Source organism: Ictidomys tridecemlineatus, chromosome 10, assembly GCF_052094955.1.
Source record: "Ictidomys tridecemlineatus isolate mIctTri1 chromosome 10, mIctTri1.hap1, whole genome shotgun sequence".
Taxonomy (NCBI): domain Eukaryota; kingdom Metazoa; phylum Chordata; class Mammalia; order Rodentia; family Sciuridae; genus Ictidomys; species Ictidomys tridecemlineatus.
Genome location: NC_135486.1, coordinates 23272041 through 23291607, shown reverse-complemented (window position 1 = coordinate 23291607; position 19567 = coordinate 23272041). Strand labels below are relative to the sequence as shown.

Here is a 19567-nt window from a genome sequence, read left to right as displayed (position 1 = left end):
TAGCTCTAAAATTCTCAGAACATTGGCTTCAAACAAAATATACACTTCTCCAAACTGCTGTAAGAGCCTTTGGAGCCTGAGACATCTAATAATGGGAAAAAAAATAAGGGAGAAAACACACCAGGTTTTCAGGGGTTGTTTCTAATGGAAACCCAGACTTGACAATCCTACCACCTGCTTTATATCATTAAACTGAAGGAGACTATGAATAGGAAGGGGGAGGGGAAGAGACACTGCTAATAAAATATTTAAGAACATCAGGAAGAGCCATATCAGGCTTTTAGTTTACCCAGAAAAAGCATCTTCCTAAAGTATCAGACAACCAAGATTTACTGTATTAATAAAATCACCTTCAGATTATAAAGGAGAAACGCATGCATAAAATGCAGACAAATAGTCTATTTTTAAAATCTGGAACAAAGGGACAAAATGTTCTAGAACAAAGACAAGGCCAAACATCTTGCTCTCAGTGGCCACATTATTTACTTGACCCCATCATTCACAGGTGATTGACACTGAGAACCAATATCTGAAAATTATCCCAGAGTCATATTCTAATGGGACAGGAATGGTCACATAATCTTACATAAGAATTTAGTATGTTTGAAACAAATAATACAATGACTAGATAGCTAATAATATCTGAATGCTAGCTCCTCCACAATTATTGTTGCTATCAGAGATGAATGATTGATTGTACGTGATGGAATTTATCATCTTTCAAATGTGCATTTTCCTCTTGAACACTGAAATAATGATGGTCCCAGAGAGCCATGCAGATTGCCCAATCTATCAGCATTTTTCTCTATGTTTGACTTTCATTCCTCTGCATTTGATTGCTTCTGAAATAATGGTAGCAGAATTGAAAATGCTCTTTATATTCCCCAGGTGATTTTCATTTGCAATAGATAAGCAAATACAATTTTCCCTATTACACCAACCAGAGAAAGACACTAGCATACATCAGAAAGCTCAATAAATACATGGGAGGGGATTCCATTGGGTGCACCAGCCCACTCAAAAGAAAGGGAAATAAAGGATTAAGTGCAGCTAAGCAACAAAGTGTGTTTTCTTTTTTAAAAAAAATTTTTAGCTATAAATAGACACAATACTTTTATCTTATTTTATTTATCTTTATGTGGTGCTGAGGGTGGAACCCAGTGCCTCCTACGCGCTTGCTCTACTACTGAGCCACAAGTCCCGCCCACAAAGTGTGTTTTCATCCATGCATGCCTACAAAGTGATTGGCCATTCCATCTAGGCACTAATTTGGGAACATATTTTCTAAGTGGAAAATAATGGGGCTAGCCCCAGTCGGGTGCTGTGATTTTGTACTAATGTAAAGTGATAAGAATTATCTATTCTTTTGGTGCCTCTGATTTGTTCTCTACAATAGGACCTCCCTCTTTATCCTCGCCTTTGCCTCACCCACATACCAAACCAGTCAGCTTTTGAACAATAGGAAATTGTTTTCTTTTTAGCATTTACTATTTATCATTGACTGCGGAGGGGACTGCAGGAAGAAAATTCCTAAGAGTTTTGCAGGAAAATGTGAGCTGTCAGCCTGACTGTTTTGCATAAATTCCCTCCTCAATCTCATCTATTTTGATTTTGTTTCAGGTTATTTTAAGTGGAAAAAATAGCATGAAGAGAAAATATTTTAAACGCCCAACCTTAGGATTCTTTCACTCCATACTTTGTTACTTTCTTTTGCTGGCAAGACAAACTTAATTATGTAAAGTAGTGACAGCTCACTCAGATTTTTTCACTGATCCACAGCACAGATAAGCAATTTTGAGGAAGCTAAATATTCAGTGAAGATGCTACTAATCATTACCCCTAGGAACAGCCCAAAAGAAAGATTATTCTTTGCATTGTGGATGTGTCTGTCATTTGGAGAAGCTTGCAAATACTCAAAAAGGCAGGGGCTTGGGGGAAACAACAAAGGTGAAAATGTAAAATTTACACTTTTCAAAAACTGTACCATGATAATAAAGGTGTTATAATATTCTTCTCAGAAATTAAGGAAGAGGCCCATCTTTTTATAATTTCAGAAGAAAATGCATAGGAAATGAAAATCTTACCCAGGGGTGAAATCTCTACACTTTCTTTTACTGAAAAAAAAAAATACACATACAATGCAGCATTTTTTGGAAATAATTAAGAACATTTCTAATTACGGCCAGAAATTTTTACTCCTATTTCGATCCATTTGGCAGACTCAGGCTGGGAACCTGTGTGTACATTACCTTCCTTCATCACATTATACTTGGACCATAAATTATTATTAGAAAAACTTCCTACCCTTGAAATTCAATCTGTTCTGTTTGGATAATTTTGTAGCTTTAAGAAAATGCAGCCACACCTAAACTTAAAAGAATAAGACATAAACTCTTGATTAAGGTATAATTAGGAGTGTAAGAATGTAAACAATACATGGATGAATAAGGAAGATTTTGAAAAAATGTAATTTAAGTGATACTACTGTGAATTTTATAATTTTAGATGGCCTTTGGAATATACAGAAATTATCAATCATATATTGAGTGTGTGTGTGTGTGTGTGTGTGTGTGTGTGTGTGTGTGTGTGTGTGTGTTCTAGGATCAGACCCAGAGCCTCGCACATGCTAGGCAAGCACTCTACTACTCTCTACACCCCTAGCCGGCTATGTAAACTTTTGAGACTCAGAGTTCCATAAATATTCTGGGTTGAGCGTTAACCAAACTTTCAGGCTTAGGTTTTCAAGATAAAGGTGGCTCTAGTGCCTCCTTCCAGCCTTCATTTTCACTCCTGCTCTCCCACCCCAGGCATCCTCCTGTTTCAGCTCTGAACTGAACCAGTCTCATTTTCTGTTCACGGATTCTCACAGACAAAACTTTACCAAAGTTTGGGGGAACAGAGAAGTTTTACATTTAGAAGCACAAAGAAATGAAATAGCATTAGCTATTGTTATGAATAGCGCCTTGGCAATCAGCAGCCCTCCCTCACTTGCTTTCTTCCCTTCTCTCCTGAGTGTTTTCTCCTTCTAAATCCCCATTCATCTCTTCTGCAGAGTGGTTTTACCTCCTTTTGTCTCCTTTAAGGCTCCCTTCCCACCTGCAAGTAAATTGTCAAGATATTTTTCCTAAAAAAGACAATTCTTGCCTCAAGAGGAATTTTAAGACAAGTGTTTCACCCCACACATATCTCATTTGATCTCAACAATCTCTTGTTTTTGGTGGAACTGATATTTTATCATTCCCATTTCACAGACAAAAAACAGGTACAAAGAGATGAAGTCACTTGCAGCACTGCACAGCTTAGTAGAGTCAAGACCACATTCAAGTCACCTTTGCTCCATAGTACCCACCTCCCCACAAGCTAAAATTCTCCTGTCCATCAATTGTTCTTCTCTTCTCTCCCTCAAGGTTGAAATTCCTCAAGAAATACAGGACATGGGTGATTAGCTCTGTAGTTTTCAAAGTGCTGTCCCTGGATCAGCTGCATCAGCATTTCCTGGAAACTGATGAGAAATACAGACCAAATTAGACCTGGAACAGGAACCCAACAGTCTGGAGCTTCAGTCTTTCCAAGTGATTTTGATGCAGTCTAGATTTTGAGAACATCAGGCTACACATCAAACCAGTTTCCCTTTGTTTGTATGTAAGAACTACATTACATTTCCCTGCTATCTTGGATGTAGTCAATGGACCAGAAACCAAACCAATGTACACTATTTCCAGGTCGGCTCACACAAAGATTCCATACATGACACTTCATGATGAACCCCTTCCAATGCATGCTACAGACCAACATGGTGGCCCTGAAAAGTACATAGAGAAGATGGCAGGGCCCGTGATACAAGGAGGCTAGGTTTCTGAAGTGCTACTTGAAAGAAAGCCACGAGTCAATCAAGAATACCCAATTTGTGTAACCCACTTGAGGCCTGACATTTACCCATTATAACTGCTAGCATTACCCTAACTCATGTATGAAACTGTTATTTTGAGTGAGCATTATTTCTAGCATTCTAAGAAAGAAATTAAGATATGTAGGAGGTAAAGCTACCCACTCGAGCCCTATTTGCCTGTTTCCTGAAGAAAGAGATCAGAGAAAAAATTCCTAGGTTCTAGAATAAGAGCAAAGCTGACATATGGGTTCTGACTTGCTATTGAATGGGGGGAGAGGGAAACAGAAGCCAAGTGACAATACTTAGGTGCTAGTAAAAGATAAGGGCAGAGGTCACAATAACAAGAACCTGACACCACTTCTTATACCAGTTTGAATCATGTGAATTCCATGAGTATCTGTCCTCCCAGGACAGAAATGAACTCAAGGAATAAAATTCTTTAATGTAAAAAAAATTAACATTCCTGACTGTTATGGATACTAACAATTACCAGGTTAAATCCATTCATCTTGCAGACATTTAATTAACTGCCCAGGATCCTTAGTAATAGAACCAAGCCAAAATTCAGTTATCAAAACCTCAGGTTTAGGATTCTCTTCCATCATCTAACATTTTTAACTATTTTCTTTTTTTTTTAATTTATTTTAAGGCACTTTCTTCTAAACATTATTTCTTCCTCTTATATCTCACACTCAGAACTTACTACAGAGGTTAAGTATACTGAACTTGGCCCTACTGTCAATGTTTTAAAATTTCTGACAGCTTTATTGACTAGATTTCTATAATAATAGGGGATTCATTTGTCCATGTGAAGCTACAGGTAGAGAAAATAATCCCCAAACTCTCTTTTTTCATGAGAGAATGTGCAGAGCCCAGACAGAACTGAGAAATGGAAAGGCTCTGGGGCCTAATGGAATGCTTACTGAGATCTATTGATTCTGATGCAGCACATTGATTGGCCATCTAACTCTGCTCTCTGTAATGTCTAGCCAAAAGAAAAAGTGTGGCAGCAGATAAAAGGCCTCAGCACTGTCATCAGCTGCGATCACAAGTTTCCAAAAGGGATAGTGACAGTTGGTGAAGCATCTCTTGAACGTTAGTTCCCAGGAACATACTGTCAGGTGTTCATCTGAACCAGGATCAAGATGGAATCTCAGATATTTCTGCTTTAGAGTCACATGCAGTTCTAGTATCTGGGTTGTCTGTTTCCATATCCATTTACATTGATATTACATATTATCACTGAAGAGAAGTTATAGAAATAGAGACTCGGAAAGTCCTTTACTATCCTAACAATTTATTCCATCACTCATCTAGGCTTCCAACTCTGTGAGGGACTAGACAGATAAAATTAAACAGATGACACATTGGGACAGCAGCAAGTTATAAGATGCAAGGCTCAGGGATGGGGTTGTGACTCAGTGGCAGAGTACTTGCCTGGCACATGTGAGGCACTGGGTTCAATTCTCAGCACCACATATACATAAATAAATAAAGGCACGGTGTGCATCTACAACTAAAAAGAAAATTTAAAAAAAAAAGATGCTAGGCTCACCGATTTGATATCGGTGAGCTTGGGTTCAAATTTTTGCTTTAGAACTGAACAACTGTGTCTTTGGGAAAATTATATAATTTATTTCTGCTTCAGTTATAGAATAGAAGTAATTAATAGTACCAGCTCACAGAATTAAATGAGACTGCATTTTTAAAGGGCCTAAGACACTGCCTGGCTCCAAATAAGGGATACAAAAGGTTTGTTTAAATTAAAAAAAAAAATTTTCTTAAAGAGTTGCTTACACGTGGGTTAACCTTGGGGCACATCGACTGTGTTACTATTTAAATGCTTCCTCACAGAGAGTATCACAAGGTAAAGTGACTCAGACTGCCACCAGCCAAATAGGCCATTTGGTTTGTGAAAACCAAAAAAAGGTATCTGAATATATTTAGAAAAGTCTTTAAACCCTACTAATTCCCTCAAGTAAAACTGTGAAAATTAAAAAATGATTGATTTTTTTTACGTTTAAGAGCAAAAAATACAACAGTTCATCTCCTTTATTAGCAGAGATATTTAACCTCAGTTAGCTTACCTCTGCCACCCAGTAGCCTCCCCCAACCACCAGTTATTGTGTATTCAGGAAGAGCAAACCAATTAACCTGAACAAACAAGGAAGAAAATTTAACCTCACAAGGTGAAAAACTATACAATGCTCTCCAAAAATGATCATTCCCTATGTGAATTCTAATCTCTATTGATTCTTATGCTCCCTTTCCCATAGAGTGGCAAAAAAAAAAAAAAAGTCGACTGTACACAATTTTTTTATAAAGCTATGTTCCTGAAGGATTGAGAAATAAACAGACCTAACAAGGATTACATTAATAATCAGAGTGATGTACTTCCAAAAGGTAATAAATGAAAAAAATATGAATGAAAATTACTTAAACAAACTAAAATACAAAATACTTGTCCAACTTGAAGGGGAGAGAAATAACTACTTCTACATAACGGAGGGGGGCAGGGCAAGATGAAAACACAAAGGTTCTAGTTCAAACTTATTTCAGGATGGCAACAGCAGGTATTAAATCAAGCAGGGAACCCTTCTAAACATTGGGACCCATGTACCTGCACCTGTGCCTGATGAACCATGGCCATAAGGACATGAGCTGATTGGTAAAATGAGAAAAGATAAACACATGAATTCAGATGAAAGTCTGGAAACATTTAAGAGAAAGAAAGGGAAATTTGTGAAGAACTGAGAAAACAGGTTAGATTAAGGGAAGGGCATGGAATAAAAAGAAGAGTAGGAAATAAAGGTGAAAAGCAAAGAAAGACAAAGTGAAAAGACACATCTAAGTCAACTGCACCTGACAAAGGCACAATAGAAAGATGGACCAAAAGAAGCTAGCCCATACTTGAGCTTTGCAATAAGCAAGCAACAGGTTGGTCCTGTGTGCCTTTATATTAAAGAAATGATGATTCTAATTACCCTAGAACCCTAATTAGAAGTGGGGAGGATAAACTGCAAGAGAACAATGGCTCTGTTATATAAAAGTGTACTCAAAGTCCTCTGAATAGGAAAATAGCTAAATGTGGGTCAATCTTTTTTTTTTTCCCCCAGAATAAAGAGGGCTTCTGACAATTGAAACCATACTATCATAACTAGCTTTTTCAGGTGATAGGAGAGCTGGGGCACTTGAACATGAACAGACAAAATGATTCATTATGAAACAGTTCACTAGCTATTATATAAATGATAGCCAAAATGGATTGCCAGCTACTACACACAGCCAGGAAAAATAAAGAACAAATTCATGATGCAGATTTGGTTTATACTTCTGTTGTGCACAATAATCAAAATAATCAACTGCTGATTGAAGTGCTTGCTTTGATGTTTTCAGAAAAACCTATGTTTGGGGCTGGAGATGTGGCTCAAGCAGTAGCGTGCTCGCCTGGCATGTGCGGGGCGCTGGGTTCGATCCTCAGCACCACATAAAAATAAAAAAGAAATAAAGATGTTGTGTCCACCAAAAACTAAAAAATAAATATTAAAAAAATTCTCTCTCTTTAAAAAAAAAAAAAAACGTGTACACATGTATCAAATGAACTGAGGCATTCAAATCCATTCCCTTGAAAAATTATACTTGTGACCCAATAAAGTTACAATTGTTCAAAACTTGTTTAGAGTCATCTTTCTTTATGATAACTTTTAATCTGCAAGAGTTTTGGATTATTTGTTTTTAATAAAATGTGGAGAATGAGCCAAATCAAAAATTACAAAATTAAGAAGTTGGGTTCCTTTGTGATTTAAATAAAGAAGTTTTGAAACAAAGACAAACAGAAAATACACAAAATACTTTAATGTGATGACAGGATTATGATATAAGTAGAGAAGACTATCTTGCTCGGTATGCCCATACATACATAAGCTTATGTAATCAGAGAAACAGATCCATAAGCAACCCTGAAGACTATATAGTTCAGCCATAGCTTCATATAATTGTATAAAGAAACTGAGGTCCCAATAGATTGAGACTTGCTTGAGGATACATACCTGACTTAGGGAGAGGCATGGTTATAATTTAGCTCACATTCTTTCTTCTCCATCTTTCTACACCACTAGAACCATTTGCCAAAACCATATGACCTTCTAGAAAGTCACTGAGAACCACAGGTATGTATCATCTACAAACATGCTGAATCGTCACCATTCCTGAAAGGCAAGTCAGTCAGTCCTGGTTGTCATGGCAATAACTCTTCCTACTCCCAGGCTGGTGATTGCATATGTAAAATGCAGCAGACCCAGACAGGAATAAACCTTATTAAAACAACATTCTAAAAATGGAATGGCTTACCTGGCTTCCCCATTTTGAGTTCCAGAATCTTGACTGCAATTGTCATCTAAGTTAAATTACATCCAGATAGTTACATTTAATAGAATGAGGAGATATTCTTTGTCTTGGAACTTCAGGAAGAAAAAAAAAGTAGTTAAGAACAACTTATCAACATTATTGGAACTGAAATTTAAAATATGATCACTATATATGCATTAGCATAATTATACACACCAAAAAAGACTCTTAAGTGAACAGTGAGGTTCTAATATTAAATTCCCTAGCTAAGAATTAATGACGCTAGGGCTGTGGTTATGGCTCAGTGGGAGAGCACACATCTTGCATGTGTGAGTGCTGGATTCGATCCTCAGCACCACATAGAAATAAATAAGTAAAATAAAGGTATTTTGTCCATCTATAATTAAAAAAAAAAAGAATTAATGAGGCCCTAACCCCTTGCTATTCTTTCTTTTACTGTCCATGTTTTTTCCTGCTCCATGCTGTTTGCTTCCCATGCTACTGTATCTTTTTATGGTCAATTGTTTGTATGAGAGCACTAACACAGGCTCTACGGACACAATCACTTAGAATCCAGATTCAAAAATAAAGAGTCCTCTTTCACTGTTTCTCAAGGACAAGTTTTGTCCCCTACGTTGCAATATGAAAGAATGTCTAAAATCAGCTACTAGAATTGTTTTCTACTCTTATCTGAAATTTTCACTAAGGTTTTACCCAAATCTTCTTTGTGAAGAGAGAAGTTTCCAAGTCTAGTCTAACCCAAAAGCTGATGCCCTTATAACAGAAGCAGGACTCCTATGACACTCCTTAAGCGCCATAACCTAAGAGTTGATCATTTAAGTATGATACACACAAGTTCAAGCATTTCAAATGTGTATGCAATTCTGTGGCACAGCACAGTTTTTCCATGTGATTTCTTGAAGTATGCCTGTATCTAATAGCTGAAGAAGGCACATTTGTGTTCTCCAACACCATGTCCATCAACTTTTGGAAGAGGTCAGTCACTACCTAAAACTGAAATTATTCAGGAATTCAGCATTGATAGCATTGATATGCTCCATATCGTAACTAACCCTTTTCTCTCCCTCCCTCACCCTCTCATTGTGCCTTTTGGAACTGCAGATCTATGACCAACAAACCCACTCATACTCTCACCTTTTCCTTGAATGTCCCTTTGCTCCTACAGTTATCTAAAAATGTTCTTGGCAGCTGTCTCAAGGACAGAAAAGGAGCCTTTGTGTGTTCTTTTTGATCCACACTGCTGCTTTTCAATCATTTGTTTCTCTAAAAGCTTTCAAAACCCACAGTCTTAGGAAGCTATGCCATCATATTATGCTGCCCACCCTCCCGTTACTCTCTTCTGTAGACTTAATTTATACAGACCTCCCATTTATTTCTACATTTCCTCCACTTCTATACCATTCCTCATTCCTCAGTAATTCAGCAACCATAGAAATGACTTATCAAAAAACTTGGTTTTCCAATTCTCTGATATCTCCCCCCACACAACCCTTCTCCTTCCCTCCCTCCCTCCCCACCCCTCTCCAGTGCTGAGGATCAAACCCAGGGTCTTGTGCATGCATGGTAGACAACCACACTACCACTGAGCTACACCTTCAGACCTTTTAGTTTCATTTTTATACACTTCTCTGCCATCCTAGTCACCCATTTCTGTGGTTACTACCAAGATGTTGTTTTTGTCAGCAAATGCATTTTGTTAGTTCATTGTTTTTTGTTATGAGTGAACGCCAAAGACTGAGTAATTTGTAAAGAATAAAGGTTTATTCTGAGTAATTTGTAAAGAATAAAGGTTTGAGAGGTTGGGAGGTCAAAGGGCTGCATCTGGCAAGGGTATTTTTGCTTGTGGTAATTCTGCAGAGAGTGGCAAGAGACAGATCAAACTGGCTTTTATAACAGACCTACGCTAGAGATTACCCATTAATCCATGAGTGACTGAATCCATTAATCACTTCTTAAAGGTCCCACCTGGTTCCACCTCCTAATGCCTTACAAAGGGGATTAAATTTCAGCATGAGATTAGACAGCGACATTCAAATGAGAGCACGCATCACCACCAAAACCTTCATTTGAAATAGCCCACGACAGTTTTTCTCCCAGATCACTCTAGAGGGTCCATTTCTTTAATTCTGTTTTCACTCTGATCTCCATCTATGGCCTCCCTACTTTTTCACCCACTTCCTGTCTTTGGTTTCCTCCTCAAACGCAAGCTAGAATCTGTAGTCTGTGACTATAATCAAACTCTCAGAAACATACTCAATGTCCTTTTCCTATCTTGCTCCATTATAGTTAAATGAAAGAAAAAAAATTGATCCGTTTTCTTTTTCCTCTCTTTCTTTTCTTTGCCTGCCAGTCAGCACTTGTATATTGCTAACAAATATCACACCTTGGTTCAAGGGGTTCACCCTAATTTCATGATAACCTAAAATGCGGGCCCGACTTCCGGCTTCCGGTCTGGGTGAGTTCCGCTTCCAGCCCAGCGGCCCGCACGCGCACGCGCACTTGCCTGCTCCTGGATGGCGGCAACCCAGGCCTAGTGAGGGGAACTGGGCTTTGCAGAGCTGGTGCCTGCGTGGCGGCTGTGCAGCCAGCAGTTCCCCAGCAAGTTTTTAGGAATCAACTATCCAGGAAAAATAAGTTTTACTCCTATGAGCCATCTTCTGAGAACCCTTTCCCAGAATCAGAACCTGTGTGTCTCCAACTTAAGTCGGGCGCTCATCTCTGCAGGGTTTGTGGCTCTTTGGCCCCAAAACGTGTTCCAGATGCCGCCAAGCACACTACTGCAGTAAGGAGCATCAGACGCTGGACTGGAGGTTGGAGCACAAGCAGCCTTGTACCCAAGGTCATTTGGACCATACAGTTCCAGGCCACAACTTCCTTTTTCCTGAATTCGAAATTGTCATAGAAACAGAGGAGGAGATTGTGCCTGAAGTTGTGAAAAAGGAAGAAGACTTTGAGATCACAGGAAGCACGGATGAAGCTCTTGAGGGAGAACTGGATTCCATGGGAAAGCATGAATCCAGGGAAAATAACATTTTCCAGAAGTTCAAAGCTCAGATAGCCCTTGAACCACAGCAGGTCATGCCACAGCTGCTGAACCACCTCAAGGCAGACAGACAGACTGGGCAGGAGTGTTGACTGGGGCATCCTGGCTGTCTTTTTCTGCGCTGGAAGCTGTAGCTTGGGCATTGGCTACACAGAGGAATTCGTGTGGAAGCAGGATGTAACGGATACACCTTTCAGACATCTTCAAGCCCTAAAAAAGGTTACTAACATCTTATGTCCTTGCAATTCCATCTCTGACTTTATCCTAAGAAAATATCAGAGATGGAGGAACAAAGATGTGGCTTGGGGCCTTGTTTAGTGTCTTAAATATACTAAAACAATGTCCAATAATGGAATTACATGAATTTTGGTACATCCAAGTGAAACGTTATTAATGATACACACTTAACACGGATACCAAATGAGCGGGAGATCTAAATTAACACCAAGAGACCATTATATCATGGTATGTGTTTTGGTAAAAATATTTATATATGTATATGTGCATAAATACAAATCTGAATATAAATATAAAGCTGCACACCAACTATAAACTAGTTTACCTATGAATGGTAGGACTAAGTGAAATACTCTTTTTACTGTGTACTATTCTTGTATAATAAAATGGATTTTGTGCCTGTTTAAGTAAAAAAAAAAAAAAAAAAACAGAAATGCTTGATCACCTTCCCTAGCAACCCTACCACTGTTTCCAAGAAAGTTTATTTTCCCACCTTCCAGATGACCTTCCTGTGTCCTCAACCCTCCTCTTTATCCTCCCAGATGAGGATCTTGTCTCAAAGTCATTGAAAAAAAAAATACTAAATTAGAATTCTGTCATAGTTCTACCATCAAGTCTCCAAATGTTTCCTGTTTGCAATTTTAAAAGTGTCTTTACACCTATCAAAAGCAATTGTTTCCACACGTGCCTTGGCTGCAACCCTGTCACCTTCCCAAAGATTTTACAGCTTCAATAATCTCCTCATGCCTGGATGTTTATCCACTATCTCTACTAGATCATTTCCATCAGTCTGCAAATATTTTTACTACAACTCATCTTTTAAAACAAAATCTCCTAAATGCACACCCCAGCAAATTAGGAAATACTTTTTTTTTCCTCCTTCTTTTCCTCAGCAAAGTTCTTTGAATGAGCTGCCTGTATCACTAGCTCTACTTTCTTACTTTCAAGTCACTCTTCATGCTTCTGTCTATTAAAATCTTGTTGGAAAATCCATGCTCTTTTTTGATCTTATATATATTTGTTCAATAGTATCCTTTGATGGTCACATTTAGTTTCACACTTTAAAAATCATCTATTACAATAGATTCCAAATTTATAGCTAAATCCAAGTCAGAGCTCATCATTACCTACTTGAAACTTCCTCTTGAATGCGTAAGAAGAATCTCATAAAACAACATGGCTCTCCCACCAAGTATTTCCCAACTCAGGAAACAGATCTACCATATTCTCATTCAAGTTAAAAATCAATGAATCTTTCCTCTCCTCATACTTTCTAATCCTTCACTAAGTCTTCCCAGGTTCTAGCTCCAAAATACATTCATTTCACTGTCCTGTGTCTATACTACTGCCACATGCCAAGGCACCACCATCTCTCCCATGACAACTTCAGAGTCAACAAATGGATTTCCTGTTTATATCACTACCACAGTATTGTCCATGTTCCATAACCAGATGTTTTTAAACATAAGTTAGATTTTATTGTCCTCTGCTGAAACCCTTCAATATCACCACCTGGCTATCAGAAAAAATCTACCTTCCTAACTGTGGGTTTGTCCCCCTCTTTCATCTCTTTCTGCACAGTTCTCCCTCATCACACCAATCCAAGAACATGGTCTTCTACCTCTAGCCTTTGCTGGTCTTTCTTCATGAAATGATTCATCTCCTCATCACCCTCCATTCTATGTGGCTGACTTAGTTTCATTTCTTTCATTCATTCATTCATTCATTCATTCCTCTCAGTGTCATTCTTAATGTTTGTCATAAATGTCACCTCCTTAGAGGATTCTTCACTAACTTCCCTGTGGAATGGTTTCCCACAGCTATTTTCTAGCTCCTTAGTCTTTTTTTTCTTTTTCTAAATCTTTATTTTAGTCTATAATTACCTGCACTTATATATTTGCTTACTTTTTCATTGTCTTGCCTTTATTCTTATAGTTTGATCTCACTGATATCAGGGACTCCAACTGCTTTGTTCACTGATGAATCTTCCGTAATGTAAAATGCATTAGCACAGTGTAGGAATTCACTGAAGATCTGCTAAACATATGGAGGAATTTGCACCCATGTTTCACTTGGAATATACACACTGGGAAAACTTGAGGAATAATTGGAAGTATGGCTTAAAGTTTCTATATAATTTTCAAAATTATGAATTACATTTGAGTTTAATTTTGAGGGCTTAAAGATATCAGTAATGTTGTTTTATTGTTTTGTAATTAATTTTAGTAGAAAATAAAAATGTCAATATTTATAGTATACAGCATTTTAAAATATACTTATATTCTGCAACGGCTAAATCAACCTAATTAATATATGCTTATCTCAAATATTAATCTTGTTTTATCATGAGAACATTTAAAATCTGCTCTTCCCAATTTTCAAGTACACAAAACATTGTTATTAACCATATTGTAGTGTTGTTGATGGCGCCTCTAATTAGCCTATTATGTGCTTGGAATATTTGGATGTTTTTACTACACAGATTTAGATAAGCATCTGATGACCCAAGCAGGTTATAATGTATAAACATAAAAATATTAACAACTAACATTTGCTGAGAGCTTACCATGTGCCAAGCCCTGCTCTAGTCTCATTCTGTACACTAAACTACAGACATGATTATCATGCCTATTTTGTGGATGAGGAAATCCCATATGCCTACTGATTTGAAGCAGTCACAAGTCAAGGGAAATTTTGTAATTCTGTTCATTAAGACTCAGGAGTAATCACTGTCAGGAACGACCAAAAACCAGTACCAGTATCTATTTCAAAAATCTCACAAGTTGAAAGTCTTTCCAGAATCTTGATTTGAAAAGACTTCTGTTGTTGATGTAATGAAACATGCAATGTATTTAAACCAATAAAACCAAAAGCTTAAATCAAATATTTAAATGTTTATTTATATGCATTTTCTATCTCTCCATATAATAAAAGGAAACTTTCTTTGATCAGCAGCTCTCCTGCCATTTCCCTTGAGTCTGATGTCACACCAGCCTATTTTCAGAGACGGTACTACAGGAATGTACAGCAGCAGCTGATGTGGTATTGAGTTCTTTATGACAGTGCCTTTAAATACTTACTGTAATAAATAATGCTCCTGACTCCCTCCGAGTGTGTGGTTGGAGGGAGCTGTAACTGCCCGCAGAGTTGAAATTAAACTACCTTGTCATTACTTCTGTATATGAGTATGGAAAAGCAGGCCTCCACATTCAATGTAACAAAGAAGGGTGTGGATTTTCATGAAAATTAAGTCAAATTAAAGGCTGTGCAATGTATGAGTAATTTATATTTTCTGTTTAGTTTTATGAAATATATGTTTCCATAACTTAGTAGGTTATTATATTTTGAAAGGAAAAAAGCTTAAATGGTCTTAACTGTTATTATTCTAATAATAATAAGTAACTTTAAGGAGTAACAAATTTATATAACAATGTGATGTTAATAAGTGACTATTTGTGAGAGGAAAGGAAGAAAAAAATGCAGTTTGTTTGATTGATTGATTCTGGAGAGAAAGTGCACTGTCAAAAAGCATCTGGATTCAACAAAGGAGTAGGATATGCTAAACCCACACATCACCCTAGGGCACGCCCCTTCCTACCCTCAACTCCCATCATTCACTGTATTGGTACTTTGTATGCACCATGACAGTCCATCATTGTAGCCCACATCTCATCTCAAACACCAGTTCTGTGCAAGTTTCTAGCAGCTTTCCCAAATGTAATCTGACAATGACCCACCTTAGCCTGCCCTTCTCACCCCTTGCTACTAGTCCAGAGCTTTTCAGAACCTAACTGTCATTCAGGCATACACCACCTTGCAGGCAGCACAGTTATTGCCTATAGTACTATTAGTGAACCCTACAGAACTGAAAGATGATGGATAAACACTTCTATCTCTTGGTCCCTGGTCAGACAGCTCTGAAAAAGCATTTGATAGGCTTCGCAGAAGATACCAGCAACCACATGATGAAGTACCCATCAACAAACACAGATAACTCATCCTTATTTTGCTTTTCCCTTCTTTCCCATCTCATTCCCTTAGCACTACCCCCTAATCCCTGCAATTGGTCCCCATATAAACTGGCATGCAACACTTGTCCTAGACTCCAGTTTCAAAAGAAAACAGGCAGACATTCTTTATTATTTAAAAAATTCTTAGATTGTAGAAAAATATTTTTCAACTGATAGTAATTTTAAACATAATGCACTTATAACTACCAGTATACTATGAAGCAAAACTTCACATTTACATCTTATAATGTATTTTAAAGTTTCACATTTTCAGTGGGTAATGCAAGAATGCCCTCTCAGAAAGCAAATGCCCTCTCTAGTAGATACAGAGCAAGTCTCTCATGGGTGACAACTTATAGTGGATTTCTAGTATTTATGGGTCAACTTTCACCTACCATTATGAATTCCCTTGCCCGAGGGGTTTTCTCTGAAGAGTCTGAAAGCCTGTTCTACCTGAGAAAATTGTAGACCACAAATTCTGGAAATTATTCCCTGTGGAGCATCCCTCAACTAATGAATGACGGGAGTAAAGAATTAACATTCCACTAGCTAGCTAGATGATAGAAGACACAGTGGGTAGAAAGAGAGGTGATTAGATAGATAGATAGATAGATAGATAGATAGATAGATAGATAGATAGATAGATAGATGATAGATAGATAGATAATACATAGGTACATAGACATAGAGATATAGATAGTCCTCCTTTCCAAATTAGGATATGTCTGAAGTGTGTATTCTATGTCGTGACCCCGTTTCCTTCTGAGATGAAGTGCCAAAGGCCATTGGTATTAACTGGCTTGATAATGCACTATATATTGGCTTCCTTCCCTTCCCTATCTCACTTTCCCATTTCCCTACTGTTGTTTCTTACATTTCTCAAATAAATTATTTTGCACAAGGAAGCAGTCTCAAAGTCTGTTTCTGTGGGCATCCAAATGGAAACATTCTCGTTGTTGTAAAAATCTGTAAAGCACTGCCCTAGGTCATATACAATGAGAACACTATTTTCTACTAAACTGGTTTAGCCACTAGATTGTACCTGTTTAAATAAGATCCAAAAATGAAAAAATAGTCAAAACTTAATTTACAAGAAGATCTATTAGGAGAAATATTAAAACACAAGTACCTCAGTCCTCAGTCCTTGCATGGCTTATAGCTAAATTTGGGGTGCATCTTTTTTATTGGTTGAGGGTGTTTGAGTTTTTTGTTTGTTCTCTTGTTTTTACAATTTAGTGATAAATTTTATTCACACTCCTAATAAAAGGCTCGTTTCAAGATATTTTTACCAAAATAATGTTTATTATTTTATTACTAGTGCCGTGTTTCTTCACTACAGTACAAATGAAGAATAGCCAAATTGATTTCGACTGCTTTCTCAATCTTTTCATGATAGCCTCTTCAAATGTCAAACTGCTGTCTGAGGTATATATTTTTAACATTCCAATATCACAGTGTGTTGCTTAAGATCCTCACCCTCACCCTGCTCCACAAACATACCATTTTTATGAAAGATAAAATTGAATCAAGGAATTTGCCTGAGGCCGAGAGATGGAAGAGATACCTGGCTTAGGTTTATGCCTATCAAAGTGAAAAGAAATATATAGTTCCTTCTTCTAAAATTGTCACATTAAACTTGGTTTTAATGAGTTCCTCCTCGTTGCCAGTGTATAAACAACATTATTCTATGAAAGTTTTCCCATCTTCATTCTAGTTACATGCACAGATTTCCTCAGATTCTGAGAATAAAGAACCCCTGTTTTCAGGCAGCCAGAACAGGAGGGGAAAGTTGCCCAAAGTGTGGGTTTTCCAAAATATCTTATCCAAATCCAGTGATTTCAGATGGGCTTATTATTGGACAGGATGGAAAAGTGAAAGAAAAGGACACCATTACTCATTAGAGAGAAGGGACTATCTGCTACTTTGGGTAAATCTCTAAGAAAAGTATTTCCTGGGCTCTTTCTTTTTTTTTTTATTGTTGGTTGTTCAAAACATTACATAGTTCTTGATATATCATATTTCACACTTTGATTCAAGTGGGTTGTGATCTGTATACCCCGTGTACAGATTGCAGAATCACATCAGTTACACTTCCATTGATTTACATATTGCCATACTAGTGTCTGTTGTATTCTGCTGCCTTTCCTATCCTCTACTATCCCCTCTCCCCTCCCCTCCCCTTCCCTCTTCTCTCTCTACCCCCTCTACTGTAATTCATTTCTCCCCCTTGTATTATTTTTCCCTTTCCCCTCACTTCCTCTTGTATATAATTTTGTATAACCCTGAGGGTCTCCTTCCATTTCCATGCATTTTTGCTTCTCTCTCCCTTTCCCTCCCACCTCTCATCCCTGTTTAATATTAATCTTTTTCTCATGCTCTTTGTCCCTACTCTGCTCTTAGTTACTCTCCTTATATCAAAGAAGACATTTGGCATTTGTTTTTTAAGGATTGGCTAGCTTCACTTAGCATAATCTGCTCTAATGCCATCCATTTCCCTGAAAATTCCATGATTTTGTCATTTTTTAGTGCAGAGTAATACTCCATTGTGTATAAATGCCACATTTTTTTTATCCATTCGTCTATTGAAGGGCATCTAGGTTGGTTCCACAGTCTTGTTATCGTGAATTGTGCTGCTATGAACATCGATGTAGCAGTGTCCCTGTAGCATGCTCTTTTTAGGTCTTTAGGGAATGGACCGAGAAGGGGAATAGCTGGGTCAAATGGTGGTTCCATTCCCAGCTTTCCAAGAAATCTCCATACTGTTTTCCAAATTGGCTGCACCAATTTGCAGTCCCACCAACAATGAACAAGTGTACCCTTTTCCCCACATCCTCGCCAGCACTTGTTGTTGTTTGACTTCATAATGGCTGCCAATCTTACTGGAGTGAGATGGTATCTTAGGGTGGTTTTAATTTGCATTTCTCTGACTGCTAGCGATGGTGAGCATTTTTTCATGTACTTATTGATTGATTGTATGTCCTCCGCTGAGAAGTGTCTGTTCAGGTCCTTGGCCCATTTGTTGATTGGGTTATTTGTTATCTTATTGTCTAATTTTTTGAGTTCTTTGTATACTCTGGATATTAGGGCTCTATCTGAAGTGTGAGGAGTAAAGATTTGTTCCCTTCCTGGGCTCTTTCTGTGTATGAAGAAATCAATTCATTCATTAATATTTAGTCAATAACCTTCGAAAGCTAATAATTTAGTATAAATACAGAAAAAATGCCAGTTTTCGTTGTAATATTATAAATATAGGCACTTAGCTTCTTATGGGGATGCTACAAAGCTCAGATAGGAGCCTCTCAATGGGCCTGGGGATTCCGGGGTGTAAGACCTATTTCTTCCCTACCATGTCTCAAGGAAACATCCACTCTTCTGCCTCCAACCCCTCAAAAACTTGTAGCAATCTAAGGGGAAAAAAAATGTTTCATCCTCTGCCAACAAAATCAACAGTTAGAACTCATATAATATGGTAGAAGTGGAACATTTGATGAGAGAAAGTACTGTCATATTTGTTTAACAATGCATCATTCTGAGAAATGCATCATTAGATGATTTCATTACTGTATGAACATCACACAGTGAACTCAGGCAAAGACAGCTAGGACCTCACTAGGCATATGATATTTTGAGGCCACCATGTAGATGCAGTCTGTCATTAATTGAAACATCGGTATATAATACATGAATAATATAACTTCATTGCTCAAATGGGCTATGCTTATCTTAAAGTGTGAGATGAGTCACCTATCCTAACAACTTTTGTTTTTATAGACTTAGCTACACAAGGATTTCAGCAATGTCAGCAAGGACAGACTGTTCTCTTCCATTTGGCTATTCTTTTACTTCTTCTTCACTGAAAAACTTCAACTTCCTTCCTCCTTCTATTCTCCATCTCAACTAAGCCATGGTCTTTCCTTTTCATTCCCTGAACTTATGAGGGCAGAGAGGCTGTCATCACTTTTAACTAAGACTCCTTGGTTGGCACCATGGGACTAGTTTAGTACCATTGGATCCCATCCC

The 19567-nt window shown here is 37.7% G+C and overlaps 2 pseudogenes; one reads left to right on the top strand and one right to left on the bottom strand.

Annotated features, from left to right (window-relative positions):
- LOC101970576 (large ribosomal subunit protein uL5 pseudogene) overlaps positions 1-6533 on the bottom strand; it is a 50395-nt pseudogene extending 43862 nt beyond the window's left edge.
- A 4237-nt stretch (positions 6534-10770) lies between these two features.
- LOC101970279 (programmed cell death protein 2 pseudogene) lies at positions 10771-11618 on the top strand (annotated as a pseudogene).
- Positions 11619-19567: the final 7949 nt, after the last annotated feature.